The sequence below is a fragment of the Balaenoptera acutorostrata genome, chromosome 14 (genome assembly GCF_949987535.1).
Source record: "Balaenoptera acutorostrata chromosome 14, mBalAcu1.1, whole genome shotgun sequence".
Taxonomy (NCBI): Eukaryota; Metazoa; Chordata; class Mammalia; order Artiodactyla; family Balaenopteridae; genus Balaenoptera; species Balaenoptera acutorostrata.
This window is the reverse complement of record NC_080077.1, coordinates 16723613-16736315: the sequence shown is the minus strand read 5'-3', so window position 1 is coordinate 16736315 and position 12703 is coordinate 16723613. Positions and strand designations below refer to the sequence as shown.

Sequence of the window (12703 nt, the reverse complement as noted above, 5' to 3'; positions counted from 1 at the left end):
ATATCTCAGCACTTTTTTTCCCCTATCACGGGATTTACCATATTTTATTATAATATTCTGTTTATTTTTCAGTTTCTCCCACTAAATAAGTTTTTACAGCATTAGTACAATGCCTTGACATTTAAGCTCTATGTAAATATTTGTGAATGAATGAGTGAACACACATACTACTAAAGTTTAAAGCTAGAAGATTTGCTTGCTTTTAAAAGTAAGTGAGTTTTTGAGATTCCAGAGTATAGGTTATGGTCAAAAATGTCTTTTCTGAGTAGTACCCTGATGCTTTCAAACAAATATTACACTCCTGAAGAATGCACCCAAACATAGCAACTTTACTAACCCAAGGTCAGTGAAGCACGCATTTTGCCATTTGTTATTTGTTCTTTTTTCCTAGTGGTAGTGGATTTATGCAAAATCATCTAAAGTTGGCCCAGACTTCTTGTACGGAATGGAGCACACATGGCAAATAGTAGGCTGGGCTTAGAGTTTAGTCCATAGTAGTATCTCATAGGAAATTTCCTATACACATTTTAAAAGAAAGTAACTTTCATCTGCCTTTAGGAGGACTAGGTCCTCCCTATTTCCAGGTAGATGGTAGGGGTATAAGCCTCTTTTCTCTTCAGTTAAAAAGATTTTCATTTACCTTTCCTCCTTTGAGCTTTACAAGACAAAAGTACCCTGAGCCTTTACTGTTCCAATTCAGATTTAAGTCCCAAGAGAAGAGTTATTTTTGAAAGCCATAGTATTTTATTTCCAGATCCCTAGTGTGTTTGTATGTGTATGTTTATGTACGTGTATGTATGTATATAGCTGTATATACATGTATATATTGTGCTAGTCAATGACATGTTAATGAAATTCATAGGAAAAATGGCTTTCCTCTGGTATTGTTGACACCAACATAGTAAGAATGTAAATTGTTTGGTGCTCTGTTTTAGGCATTGTGAGGAATAAGGCCGGGGTGGGGGGGTGGGGGGGTGCGCTATATAAAATAATCCTTATTTTCTCTGGGAGAGAACAATGTGTAGTCAGCTGAGTCTGATACAGAGGTACCTACCTCTCATGATTATTGAGAGCATTAAATGAGTGAATGCATTATAAATCATTTGGCCCAGTGCTTAGCACATACATAAATGCTTAATAAATGTTAGCTATTCATTGTTACAAAATTATTATAAAAATAATAAACTTAAAACTTTATTGTTATTACTCTTTTCATTTGGCTTTCTTGATCCCATTCTTTCCTGCATTTTATCTAACTTTTCTGACTCCTTTGTTGTAAGTTCTTGGTCTTTAAGTCTCGTCTCTTCCTGCCCAACCTCTTTTCCATTATTCCCTAGGTCAATGTCATCACCTTCTACCAAAACTCAGTACAGTCTAATTCTACAAAATCTTTTACCTCTCTTGGGGAGGAAAGTGACATGATCCAGCTATGTTTAGGAGCTAGAAAGCTTGTTACCTCTGTGAAATATAGCTTAGAAAGGCTTAAGAGTGGAATAAGCCATCAGATAAGAGATTATCGTGTTACTTCGATTATCCAGGTAAAAGATACCTGAACAAGGAGGTTGTGAGACTAGAAAAGGGGATTAATGCAAGAAACATTTGTGGGAGTAATCAGTAGAACTTTGCCAGTGATTGTATATGGTGAGGAAAAGAATTGAAGACCCTGAGATTTCTAACTTCAGAATCAGTGCTCTATTATTAGTAATTAACATATAGCTATATTATTGTGTGGGAGGCAGTGGGTTGAGTTTTGGGCAAGATGACTTAAGGTTACTAGCATGGCACTGTCAGACTACTAGTTTATTTGTTCCAGGCCCACCCACTTATCCTTCCCCCTCACTCACTCACTCAGTCTCTGAATTCCATTGCTATTAGTCTAAGAACTTCCCTTTAAGAAAAGTAATTTCTATTTGGTCATAAACAGCACTAGAGATTGAAATGTGTGGAGAGCAGTTCCTGGTCTCCTACGCACATTCGCATTATCCTCCTCTTTTGGGCTCTTCCCTCCGATGAAAAAGATTACTTAGAATGATATTTACTACCATGACTTCTATCACCCACCCCACTTCTGTGATATTGGTATTTAAGTTTTTATAGTTTTATATAAAGTAAATGAGGCAACTTGGCAGAGCTCTTTGAAGAAGAATAAAACTTCATGAAGTGTTTGTGATTAAAATATTAATCAATGAGTAGAGTAATACCTCGTTCATCTAGTATCATTAGGCAATAAATATTCTACATAGACAATTGAAACTTATCCCCAAATCTATTTCTTTATAGATTTTATGTATAGAGATTTTAATGTTATATTTATATACTATGTAGATTATATATATATTTTAATAGCTCCAAATCTTTTTCTTTATAATGTTTTATATGATTTACTGCCTTCTGAGAACATTTTCCCACCCCAACTTTACCTATTCTGAAAGACAGAAACAGCTTTTTGTTCCAGAGCTTCATAATGAGAATCAGGAGCCCCAGGTTCTAGTCCAAGGCCTAATAGTAAATTCTTGTGTGAGTTGTTTTTGATTTTGTTTTTCATTGTTTTTGGGGGGTTTTGGGGTTTTTTGTTTTTTGTTTTTTGTTTTTTTACCATTGAATCAGTGGAATCTGGAATTGTGCCTGGCATGTAGTAGATGCTTAGCAAATATTTTTTGAATGAATCATTGTTTTATGCCTACTTTAGCACTCCGTTCCTGATTTATTACTTGGAATTCATTACTGCCTAGTAAATAAGTTTCTGAGCTTTTAATATAATATGACTATCTAGGTTCCGATTGAGGTGAATTATTAATATTAAGCTTAATTTATGAGTCTGTTTTTGCTGGTTAGTGGAATTTTCAGTCCTCTTGATGTATTTTCTGGTACTTAAACTTCCCAAAGAAATTGTCTTCTGATACTTGGTTTATTGAGAATAGTTTCTTTATTGAATACATTCTATGTGCCTATATTATATGTGGGCACTGTCCTGTATACAAGCATGTCACCCATGTCCCCAGGGATCTTACACCTTGGATGAAGAGACAAAGAAGTCGAACTATAAGAAAATAATTACATGTTGGGTCATGAAGCATTGACCCACAGGTACATTAGGAGTTCTAGGAATAGAGAGATCCATGTGGGCTGAAGCAATAGAAAAAGAATTCAAAAAGGAGATAGAACATGAATTACTTTTGAAGAGATAGTTAAGATTTTGATAAGCATCCAGGTGGAGAAATGATATCCTAAGCTAGAGCAGTAACATAGTCAGGAATGAAAGCAGGGTTGAACATGTTCAGACAAAGCCTGACTGAAGTTCTCTGACTGTGGGGACTAGTGGGAAATAAAAGTAGGTGGATTTAATAGAGTTTAACTCTAGACTCCATAACCCTGAAGAGGGTCTGAGGAGAGGATTTAAAGGAGTCCCTGAAAAAAAAAATCTGTATATTTTTACTAACGAATAACCTGTAACTGAAATTTAATATTTCCTTCCATTAGGATTTTAAACAGTAAAGCACCGTAGTATTAGCAGTACCTGTGACTTTATTACTAATAGAAAAAAGCACAGATATTTTCATATTACTTTACTGCTGTGGCTGTCTCTGAGTATAGTTTATGTAGATTACTACTTCAAAATTATAGTTGTTATTAGACCCCTGCTGGATTTTATTGTGTTGAGTGTTAATAAAGAAGCAAATATATAAATATATCGTAAATATGGGTTCTAAAGAACACTTGATTACTGTGCTTTTCAGTATAATTGATTTTCTTTGTGATCATTTATTTTACTCATTAAAAATCATTCTTTTTAAAAAATAATTAGCTATATTTCGTTAAAACTGGCTTTTACTGAAAAGCCGGGGTTGGCCAGGGGGGTGTCCATGATACCAGTCCTAGCAGAACCAAACTGGAGAAGGCCTTGAAAACCACACTGAGGAATTTTAGTTGAAGTGATAAATAGGGGAGCGGCCTAGTATATTTTTCATTTGTTTGTGTTGGTTTAATTACAGAATAAATAATGTCAATTTAGAAATTTTTAAAACTTCATTAAGTTTGAAAAAAAAGAGAACCTCTTCTTAGCTTACAGTTATAGATAAGGTTTAAAAGGTAACAAAAATTCATCTATAATCCCACAATCACCATCTTTACCCTGTTATTATGTATCTGTTCCAGTTCATTAAGTTCTTGTGCAAAGAAGTGAAATATTTTAAGTGGTTATATAGGAGCCTTTCTTAATCTGCTTGATGGGTCAGATGGGAAGAACTTAATGGCCGGGAGGTAAACTATGGGTCTGGTCATTTAGAAATTGGATGATTGGGATAGTGTGGTAGCAGTAGGAGTGGAGTAGAATTGGCAATTGTGGTATGTGGAAAGAAGAACCTATAGGACTTGGTGGTAAATACGGAGGCTGAAATGCATGGAGTGGTGTAAGGGAAAGTATCAAAAAAAAAGTTAAGAATAGGGTGCCTAAATTAGGATTCTTGGAACAATATTGTATAGGTCTATGATACCTTTTCTGAAACCCTGGGGCCAGCTATGTTTTGGAATTCATAATTTTTTGAATTTTAGAAAGGTAACGTGTATATATTGTATACTATGTAACATGCCCAGCAAGGTTTGAGGCATCACCCAGTAGTTAAACCCTAGTATCTCTGCAGTGAAAAATGGAAATGTTTACAGTAAGTGGCTAAATAAAGCCTATAAGTAGCTTCACGTCAGTTCAAAGCAGATTTTTGCCACTACCAGATGAGTTTTGACATGAAGCTTCATAAAAAATCTTTTCAGAACTTTTTAGATTTCAGAACTGTGGAAGTGATTGTGAACTGTACTGACTGTAACATCCAGTGAGGAGCATCTCAGGAGTTGTGTTTTGAGGAACGTTAGTTATTAAATGGATGAAATTTGAAGCAGTTGAGAAAGGTAAAGGAAGGCAAGAGAAAAGTTAAGGTAATTTCAGTTTTCAGGCTAACAAGAAAATTGCTATTTCTGATAAAAATGGGAAGTTGAAGAGGGGAAGCTAGTTTGGGGAAGAGTTTAAGTTTAAACTTAAGCACAATTAAGAGGAAAAAAAATCTTCCTGCTTCACATGAGATTCCCTTTTATTTCTCATGCATTCTGTATCATGGGTAAATGAGCTTAAAAGTCTAGAAGTGTTGGAGTAGATAATTTCCTTTTAAAATGAGCTGTTAATTTTCAGAGCCTATAGACTCTGATGTTGAGATATTAAAGTACTTCTAGCTTGGGAGTTGTTGGAAAGGTATTCCTAGATAACTAAGGGTTGTGGCCCTGCTCACTAGAACAAAATTTGGACAATAGACCAAAGGAGAAGAGTGAGGTACTGGTCCTCTAACAGGATGCTTGTCTGTATGGCTGAATCATTAATATGGCCATATTTATAATCATATGAATATATTCAGAAGTAGTAATTGGTGGAGAAGCAGTGGTAGCTGACACGTTTTCAGTGCTTAACACATGTACTAGGCACTGTTCTAAGTGGTGTTAAGCAAACAGTCTAGTGGTATCTGTTCCTGCCTTGTAGACTAGGTCATGATTATCATCCTAGGTGGGAAGCATTAGGCTAGGTAGTGGTGTGATTTTGATTCCCAGTTCACTCTAAAAATCTGGAAGATAGATAATTAATGCATGAATATATAGAATTGAGTAGGTTTTAACTTTATTGCCATTCCATGATTTTTTAAAAAAATTACTTTGATAAATGGACTCATACATTAGTATTGTCATATTAGAAATATGGATAAGTATCTTTAACAAAAATGAAACAGGGGCCAGTAATTACTCTTGAAATTTTAGTTACTTTCTGTTTACTGTATATGTATATATTTGTTTTATGATTCATAAGTTTAAAAAGGCAAATTTTGTCTTAAACTTTTATTCAAATTCTGCTACTTTTATTCAAATTCTGCTACTGACTTGTGTGAGTTGAACTTTATATTTTTCTTCTGTTAAATAAAGATGTTGGACTAAATAATCTCTAAGATCCTTTCAACATCAAATTCTATGATTCTGAATGCTTACGTTTCATCAAGTAGAACAGAAAGCTTAAACTACAATTTAAAGGAGCTTCTCCCTAGATGATGCTGTAACTGTAGATGAGATGCCAGAGCAAGAAGTGAGAGAATAAATGTCATAGTTTTTACTTATACATCCTTTTGACAAACATTAAGAAGTACCAAAATAAGGAACCTAGGACACTAGAAGAATATGCAGTATTGACCAGAAAAGTTTTAAAGAAGAGAATGATCAGTAAGTATTCAAGTTAGTAATTAATCAATCAAATTAATAAAATATAGAGGAGGGAACCCTGGACCTGGAGTTAGAAAGCCACAAATACATCTCTGGCCCTAACTCTGTTGCTTATTGGAGTTTTGATAATCAGTAAATTGGTGTATTTTTCTGAACCTTGCAAATGAGAGTAATAATTACCTAGCCTTACTGGGTGGTTTTTCATGAGCATCAAATGATATGGTGAATTAAAAGTGCCTAGTAAAACGTAAAATATTCTGTGGGAACTTCCCTGGTGGCGCAGTGGTTAAGAATCCGCCTGCCAGTGCACAGGACACGGGTTCGAACCCTGGTCCGGGAAGATCCCACTTGCCACGGAGCAGCTAAGCCCGTGCACCACAACTACTGAGCCTGCGCTCTAGAGCCTGCAAGCCACAACTACTGAGCCCGTATGCCACAGCTACTGAAGCCCGTGCGCCTAGAGCCCATGCTCCACAACAAGAGAAACCACCGCAATGGGAAGCCCACGCACTGCAACGAAGAGTAGCCCCAGCTCACCGCAGCTAGAGAAAGCTGGCGTGCAGAAATGAAGACCCAACGCAGCCATAAATAAATAAATTTTTAAATAATAAAATATTCTATGAACTTCCTTTTAAAAAACAGAATTTAACAATACATTTGAAGATCTAATTGGATTTATTAAAAAAATATGAAACAAGCCGCAAAGTTTTTGCAAAATGGTGGGTAAGGCTCCCGATAGGTTATTGGATTTGGTGATTTGAATAAAACTTATCAAGGGATGAAACTTGAAGGCAGATGAAAACAAATTTGAGACCATAGCATAACTACTCAGTAGAGAAGTTAGGCAAGGCACAGATGGTAAGAGAGCGATGGCCTAGCATAGCTTGTTTATTCTTTGCATTGCTATTGCAGTTTTTTGTGTGCATGGTTGTGTTCCTTACTAGATTAGGAATAGAGGGCCGGAACTGCAGTTCCTTCGCAGTGCCTTGAATAGAGTAGCAGTTTTAATAAATAGCTTTGTGAATAAATACTTGCTGAGCAAGACTTAACTGGGAAGGAAAGTTTTTGTGGTACAAATGTGTTCATGGATGTATGTTTAAGATGGTGGAGACTTAAACAGGTTCGTAGGTTGAAGTGAGAGATTGAAAAGAAAGGGTGTTGTGGAAAATGTGAAAGAAAGAGATAGGCTCTGGAGCCACAAATGAAAATGCTGGTCTTAACTGACATGAGACTCTTTCCTGCAAAAAAACACCAGATAATTAGCTGTGTATTTCAGAACGCAGAGAAAAAAAGGTAAGCTTCCTGGTTCTTTTTACAAAGCCGCTTAACATAAAATATGAACATAAAAGATTGCACATCAGTCTCACAAAAGTTGGTGCAAAAAATGCTTAATAAAACTGTCAGATGGAATCTAGCATTACATTAACAGAATAATACTATAACTGAGTAATATTCACTCTAGGAATATAATGATAAATCAAATTAAGTCTTATTAGTAGGTCACGGGGGGTATGAATATCTTGAAGGATATCAAAACAAAGGTAAATCAACATTTATTTCTAATAAGAATGCTTAGTGAAACAAGAACGAATGAGCATAGCCAAGATTTTATATATCTCAGACCGGAAGCCAGCATTTTGTTACTAGAAATGGTAAAATACTAGAATTCCTATTTTAGTATTTAGTGAAATACTAAATTCCTTTTTAAAAGTCATGAATCAAAAAAGGTCTGGCCAGCATTACTGTTACATAGCATTGTCTTGGGAAAGCTGAGCAATGTAATTAGACCAAAAAACAAAATAGGAGGTGTAATTGTTGAAAGGGAGGAGGCACATTTATTTGTAGATGACATTTTATATCTGGAAAATCCAAAAGAATCAACTGAAACATTATTTGAGTAATGAGATTTCAATATGATAGTAGTTATAAAATAAAAACAAAAATTAATGGTTTGTCTATAAAAGTGTTTTTCTTGATGTCTTTAAACTGAAAGTCTATCCATATGGGTTAATGAATAGGAATCCTCATTTTTAAATACTTTTTTTTTCTTTTTTTTTTTTGCCTTCTGGCAAAATTTAGTTTAATCTTATCATCTCTAAGTAAATTGCAATCTCTTTTGAGTAAGACTTTTTCCATGTTAACTTTTAAAAACTATTTGAAATAAAGTTGTAGCAGTGAATACATTTCGAGTAACTTTAAAGAAATTTTTTTTTTCTTTTTCTTTTTAAAATTCCTTGTGGCCTGCGATAATGTTCTATTACTTGGTAATGCCAGGGAAGGTGTAATCTGATCTTTGAACCATATTTGGTAAATAATAATTTTGTGTGGAACCCACTTTTCTATCAGTAAGAGGAAAATTATTGCTCAAATGTAAGGTTTTTCTTTGCCCTTAAAGCATTTCCTGACTTAAAGACCTAGTTAGATCATATATTGATTCCTTTTGTTTTTTAAAAGGCACTGTATCCCAGATCTATAACCTTTTAACCTGTTGACAAAAGTATTTTCTCCTTTACTTGGAGGAGGAAGAATTACATGTCTACTTACTCGTTTACCACTAATTCTCTTTATATCCTAAATGTAAATTGTTATATTTTTATTTATCATCAATTCTCAGAACTGAGCGTTCTTACATTTGCTTTGTTCTGAAATCAGTATTGATAAATCAGTTATATCTCTTAGGATGTGACACAGTTGAGTTATTTAAACCTAAAGCTTGTTACACAGCTGTTGCTTTAGCATTTATGAAAATGAAAGCTTAAGTATACTCATATGTTTAGAACAAAAAAATAATGTTCCATTATGCAGAAAAATGTATTGAATACCTACTGTGTGCCAGGTCGTTAGGTGCTAATTCTCATGACAATCCAGTGAGGTGGGGGATGCTATCCCATTTAATAGACAGGAAACTTCTGCAGCATTTTAGTTTATACTGGAACCAGATTTGAACCTAGATCTTTCTCTACCTGAATATTTTCACCTGCAACATGCCATCACAAAAGGTGGAAAGCACATTTTTCTTAAAAACTACTTTCATTTTATTTTGCTTTGTTTTGTTTCTAGTTACTAGAAATGCAGGGAGTTAAGTTCTTTGAATCCTTGTCTTCACTACTTTTTTGTCCTGTTACAATTCTCACAATCTCCCATCATTTGACAGCAGCAGAGGGTTCAGTTTATTTTGACTGCTGTGGGATTGATTCGTTTCTTAGAGAGAGACTTCTAAGGGTATCAGCTCACCAAACATAAGGACATCATTTCCAGGCCCTAGTAATCTAATTAGTACAACAGTCTAACATTTTTAATAGCCTACCATTTCTGTAACCTTTGTAGTTGCAAGTTTTTGCGTGTGTGTGTTTTTTTAAATAATGTGGACCTAACCAAAAAAAAAAAAAATCATTGAATCTGTTTTGGTAATGGAAAAAAGAATTTCCAGTGTGGTTAAGAACCACATCTTATGAGCTGTTCTTTGCCTCCCTCTTTAAGAATTACGAAGTATTTTTAAAAATTGGAACTTGAAATTCAGTTCATTGCTTGGATATATCTAAAGCATTTCTTAAGAAACCTCTGAGAATTGATTGTAGGAATTTAGGGGAACAATTAGAAGATGATTGGAAATAAGATAGCAAAAGAGAAAAGTGACCTGAAAATGAGGACTTTACAATTCCAATTTTACCAATGAAAATGAATTTATTGTTGTTCTTCTCGTTCTTTTATACTCTGTGGTCCCATATTGGACAGTCTATTGCTAAAAGCCAATAGAGATTTCATAAAGGCTACTGTTTTAGTTTCTAGAATTGGGAGTTCAGAGTGGAGTTGTGTAGATTAAGACAATGACTGAACTAATGCAAATAGCATCTTCTGGTAACTTGTAATTTAAGAGATTCTTTTCCACTTAAAAATATTTCATGTGAGAGACATTGGGGACTACCTCACTGCTATTAGATCTCAATGTTATCTGGTCACGTTTCTTGTTCTGCCTACCTCTAGTTTACTCTAGTTTCTCTTCTGCTTTCAAGGCTCCAGACCCAGTTCCTGGACCTGCCCTGGAAAAGAAGTATCCAGTAGAGATGAGCTCACTGCAGTTACTTAATTAAAAATTTGTAAGCTGCAAAAATGGCAATGGGCCAATCAAGAACAGCTACCATTTGAATTTTTCTATTTCCAGGTATGCTAAAGTCCATGGTACCAGCCAAGCTTAGCCATGTAACTGCCTTACTATGAAATCTATAATAACCAAAACTTTACTTTCAAAACTTGTGGTCATCTTGCTTTAAAGTTTGGTAACATCCCTAACACCTAGATAACATGCAGCTAGTATTGACTTTAATGTACCTTTGCCTGAATATTTCTAATTTAACTTGTTTGCTAGTAGTAGCAAACTAATGCAAAAACAATTAAAGAAAAATAAATTTGACATGCTATTGAGTTAAGCCCTGTAGATCTCCAAAAAGTACTCTGGTCTTCATTGAAAAGTAAACAGTTAACAACAAAACTGTCTTCCTTTAAGAAGTTCACATATGGTACAAGTAGTTTAGAGAATTAAATGAAACCAGTTCTCTGTCCTGAGATCCTCAACTATTCTACACTACGAATGCCTTCACATAAAGAGTTAATATGGTTTTCAAAAATTGGAAAAAGTAAGATTCCTGGATAGAATCAAGTAACGTATTATGTAATACTTTCGCCTGAAGAATTTAATTATATTTTAAATGTAAGTATATAACTAGTAGTTGCTATGTTTTTACTTGATTGCTCAAAAGAAACCAAAGTCATTAGTAGTTGGAATGTCGTGAAATTTAACAACAAAACTAAAAACTGAGGTTTCTTGCTACCTTAGATTTTAACCGAGAAAAAACCACTTACGAATGGTCAGAGGGCTGAGGTCAGTTAGCTTTTAAGGACCTTTACTGCTTTTACCAATTTGTATAGATTTAGAAATAATTAATCCATAAAAGGTGACTTTATTTACTAAATGGGTAGATGACCTTACACATCCTTTGATTTTAAAGTTCAATTCAGTTAGGTTAGAGATTACCCAAAATTGAACAGAGGAATTTTATATCCCAATTGTGATTTTAAAAGATGATTCTAATATTCTAGCTTATGCTTTTTATTCCTTCTTCCAGTGTTAATGCATAATGAATTTAATGTCAGCCAATCTTGTCAGCATTAGGTCACTGATTATGTGCCACTTCATTTGTTTCGTATGGAAATAATTATATCTCACTGAGTGTTGAATTAGGACTGGAAAGAGTTACTACCAGAGATACTATAGGGTCATTACCACTGGTAGGTGAATTGAAGGGGAAATTAGAGAGAATTGCTTCTGAATTTCAAGTTGTACTGGTTATCACTGGGGCTATGAGTAATGGTGAAAGTTTTCTACATTATTAAATGCAAATTGTGTATAAAACACTGTGCTAGGCACAGTAGGGATATAAAAATAAATAAAACTTGCTTTCAGTCAGCTTACAAACAAGTAATACAAAAAAAGTATCATAATAGAGGTGCAAACAATGTACTTCAGAGTGCCAGAGAGAATCAACTTTGTAGAGAAGGTAATATTTCTACAGAACCTTGAAGAGTAGATAGAACTCTTTAGCGAGAGTGACAAGAGTATTCCTAAGTTATGGAAGTCAAAGTATATAATATATTCTAAAAATTGTGAGCACTCCAGTGTGCCTACAGAATAGTAGGGTACAGAAGAATATGATGGGTGATGGAGCTGTGTCACACATGCTTTCAAATGTCTGATGAAGGAGTTTGGATTTAGTTCAGTAGGTAATGAGAATCCATTGCAGATTTCTTAGCATTGGCACACTTAAAGTCAGTGAGGCTTTTGAAAAGCTGACTGCTGTACAGTGAGGGCTGAAACTTGATAAGGTTAGAGATTAGGCAGTAGTAACACCTATAAAGGGCAACACTTATTGTTATGTGATTGGGCATTATGTATGAAGAGTTTTTACCTGCAATTTCTCATTTAATCCTTATAGGAATGTTGTAAGAAGTAATTGAAATAATACAGGTTAACAGCATTCAGCACAGAGCCCAGCCTGTAGTGAGTGCTAAACCAGAGTGATTATGCTATAAGTTCAGAGGAGAGTGCTCTTGTCCACCTTTATGTATGGATGTTTAAATCTCATCTGTCAGGACTCCTGATGACAGAGCGTTGTTGCAGTTGCTAACTGTATCGGTAACAGTTTCAGCATCGATAGCATAGGCTTTGAGTTATTTGAAAGTACATTGAGTTGGCTCAGTTCAGGTGCTTTCAAATAATTCTTTCTATTCTGCTCTTACTCTCCTACCCACATATCAGAATACTAGTAGTGTTATGGGGAAATATGTAGGAAATAACTTTACAGGGAAAATATTCTGCTTTAAGCTCAATTGTTTATGCTTAATTATACAAGTAATACATGAATATATATTCTTATAAAAAATTAAAACATAACAGAGATGA

The 12703-nt window shown here is 34.6% G+C and overlaps 1 protein-coding gene across 4 annotated transcripts in view; it reads left to right on the top strand.

Moving 5' to 3' along the window:
• TAB2 (TGF-beta activated kinase 1 (MAP3K7) binding protein 2) overlaps nucleotides 1–12703 on the top strand; it is an 84959-nt gene that overhangs the window by 14449 nt on the left and 57807 nt on the right. For 2 of the 4 annotated variants that reach the window (XM_057527945.1, XM_007196896.3), the window contains exon 2: nucleotides 10260–10408. The exons of the other annotated variants lie outside the window; for them this stretch is intronic. The gene's annotated coding sequence lies outside the window, so the exon portion shown is untranslated. The remainder of the gene's footprint in view (nucleotides 1–10259; nucleotides 10409–12703) is intronic. 4 annotated transcript variants of the gene reach the window in all.